The 3,370-nt window shown below is 42.2% G+C and overlaps 1 long non-coding RNA gene across 4 annotated transcripts in view; it reads right to left on the minus strand.

Annotated features, from left to right (window-relative positions):
- Nucleotides 1-1,449: 1,449 nt before the first annotated feature.
- Nucleotides 1,450-3,370, minus strand: part of LOC109387412 (uncharacterized) — a 179,252-nt gene continuing 177,331 nt past the window's right edge. For all 4 annotated transcript variants that reach the window (XR_002124985.1, XR_002124987.1, XR_002124986.1 and 1 more), the window contains one exon: nucleotides 1,450-1,652. This is a non-coding gene — a long non-coding RNA (uncharacterized LOC109387412). The remainder of the gene's footprint in view (nucleotides 1,653-3,370) is intronic.

Below are 3,370 nucleotides of genomic sequence, written 5' to 3' on the forward strand. Positions count from 1 at the left end.
CCTTAATTAAACCGAATTTGTAAGTCTTAATTGAACCACATGCACAGGCATTAATGAAGCAGTATATTAACACTGCTCTGTCAAGAAGACAACACACTAATGCTCAATACTTATATTCCTGGAAAATGTACTCGTTGGGCCTCATCAAAGCATAATAGGGAAGTAGATAAACAATTAATCTCATTAATTGCAATCAAAGGACAAACTATAAACTAGTTGCCTAGAGGAATCCACTTCGCCAGGTTTCCTCGCAAACAGAGATGGTGCTAATGAAGTGACAGTGTGACATAAGGGGACAGATGAGGAATTAAAGCGTCCGTTGGAATGTCAGAGAAGGACTTTCAAACAGGGGGAAACCAAGGCCTTCTCTTGCCACAGCCAGTTCTTAGAAGGTTACTCTTCAGATCCATCCACTGATTTCTTCAGCAAAGGCACACTCGGCCTCTCACGCTGGCCATCGTTTTGCAATTACGTTTGTATCAAGTCATCACGTGCGTGGTACACCTTAAACTTAGACGATGTTGGATGTCAATTATAGCTCCATAAAACTGGGGACAATAAATAAAAAAACCGCACTCCATGAGCTGGCTACTGTTCCTGACAATGAAAATTTAAACATGAGTAAGACATGCTCCTTGGTAAGAAAGGGTGTAACGAGAGAGATTTAGGGACTATTTTGGGTCATGCCCTTTTGTAAGCATCTCAGTGGATGTCCTATTTTTTATTTCCACAAAACCTTAACGGTCAGGTGTTACTAATCACATTTTATAGATTCATATATTTTGAGGTTGAACAACTGGCTCTTTGCATATTTAGTGAGCAGTAGACAAGAGGACTTAACAAGTCATCTGACTCCCAAGACCATGGTTACTATAAAATTCATCTGTAGACCAGTTGGATCAGCAGACGTGTGTGCAGATATTGGATGATTATCATTCTTCTCCCGAGTCTCAGAGGTGATACTGTGGGAACGCGCTCTGCCTGGATTACGCTTCCTGATTGAGATGCTGACATCCCAGACACCTACTTTCATTCTGTCCCACATGAATGTTCTTTCTTCTCAGTGGCTCCTTTATTTGTGTGCCAAAGGCTGCTCCTGTCTTTCATATTCTTGCGTCACTTCCCCTGGCGTCCTTCTGGTCTACCCAGCATCTGTCTTCTAACAGTGATCCCATGACCCTGACCCTGGAGCGTGACTTTCCCCATTCAGGGCCCACGATGATTTGGATCTTGCCTGAATGCTCAGTCTTTTAACTCCAGAGCTAGCCCAAGTGTGCCCCTGTCCCTCCCTGTCCATGTCATTTGTTCACCTTGAATACCTTTCCATCACCTTAGGAAACTCGCTGCTGAGCCCTCAATGTTAGGTTCAAGTGACACCTCTATGAATCCTCCCTTTTAGTCAGTAAAAAAAAACAAACACCTCCCACCCCCAGTTTTGTCATTGTTCCATTTGTCTATCAGTGGAGTACAGTTACTTGTTTACGTGCCTCTGCTTTCACCAGATGGTGGGTTTCTAAATTGAAGCATCCATCACGTACTTCTTGGCATTCTTCTAGGGCACGGGGCAATATTTCTGTTGAATGTATTTTAAAAAGCACACACACCGAACTGCATGCAAATGATGCAGTTACCTCCCCAGTGTCCTCAGTCCCCTAAAACAAGAAAGAATGAAGCTAGTTCTTCCTGACTGTAAAGAGAAGGCATCCGGAAGGTATTGCTCAGGCCATAAGCTCGGGGTTTGCAGCCAACTCTAGTAAATACAGAGCTCCTTCGACCACAAAAAACAAAAGGAGGAACTTTGTTGGCACAGGATGTCTGTATACGCTTCCCATGGCAAATGCTCGTTTGCCTCCTGATGCCACAACTGGTTGATATCAGGGCCTGATGTCATTCATCCTCATTTTTGTCCACCGAGGGGTACCTACGTCCTTCTAAAGGATGCCTCGGTCGCTTAGCCCTGAATCCCTTCAGTCTATTCTCTTAAGTCCTTGAAGGATCTCAAAACCAAACAAACATCTGATTGCATCCCTTCACTGTTGAAATAATTTAACGCCTCTTGGGATAAAAACCTAAATCATTTGATTGTCCTTTCAGACCTTTTTTTTCCCAATGGTCCTTTCACTCCATCTTCTATCCACATGACACATTCTAATCATAAACTGTTACTTTGTGTTCTCTAAACAGTGTCATCTCTAATCTTAGCCCTTTTTAAAAAATTAACCCTTGATTTTTAGAGTGGTTTTGGGTTTACAGAAAANATGTATAGCCTAAATGCCTCCTTGCCTCATTGCTTCTCCACATGTCCTTATCAATAAGCCCTCAATGACCTCATTTAGTAGGTCATGTAGCTGACCTACTGAGTGCCCCTCAAGGACAACAGGTGAGATGATGACATCCTGACACATCTTACTTCATTCTTATATCAAAACAATTTTACTTCTAAGAACAACTTTCTTTTGTTTTTGCCATAAACAAGGACATTTGAAATCGGATCAAACCAGTGCACAACACAAGCTATTCCTCCCTGTATCCTTCACAGTACCTCCCATATTACGTGGCCCAAATTGGACCTTCCGTCTCAGGCTGACTGAAAGGCATACCACCCACATGTTCCTCAGAAGCAGTCGTAGACAATCAGGGCAGATTGGTTTTATTAGTTGCATTTTACCCAGCTGGACAATCACAGCTTGTGGCCAATGATGTAGAAAAACGGAGTTGTCATAGTTTTTCTGGATGGTCTCCACACATGTGCAACCCAAATTAAAGGGCCCTGGACGTGAACCTTGTCACACGCAATCAAAGTGTATTCAAGCGTTCTGGCCGTATGTACTGATAAATTCCAGTGGACAGGGCTGGGGGAATTTGGGAAAGATGTGTCTGTTGGATAGTAAAGAAAATTAGCTATAGGGCCCATCATGGTCACTTTTATTAGCACATCCACTGAGGTCACAGATGATGCCAAACAAGAGAGAGACACAAATATGAATTAGGGCAAATGCAACGTAGAGGCGGTCGGAGTGACAGGTAGATTCATGAGAGCACGCATTGCTTGTTTTCACAGATATCATTACAAGGAACAAGTTCCTGCTCACTCAACGTTTTAGCTCTGGTGTTCTTTTCTCCCTGAAAATAATGTAGAAGTGGCTTACATTTTATTATTGTTATTAATATTACATGGAACAGTTATTGCAGTACTCATAAAAAAGGAATATTTTGTGCTTATAATCTCTCTTTTTAGGAGAAGAATACGCCTCTCTTGAAAGTCCAGCGTAAAGCATGTGCATCTTCACTTGATGAGTATAATTAGCACATTCGTCGGTGCTGTCATCACTGATAATCAACACAATAATAACTCCTTATGTTTATGTGG

This window comes from Hipposideros armiger, unplaced genomic scaffold, assembly GCF_001890085.2.
Source record: "Hipposideros armiger isolate ML-2016 unplaced genomic scaffold, ASM189008v1 scaffold_157, whole genome shotgun sequence".
Lineage (NCBI taxonomy): Eukaryota > Metazoa > Chordata > Mammalia > Chiroptera > Hipposideridae > Hipposideros > Hipposideros armiger.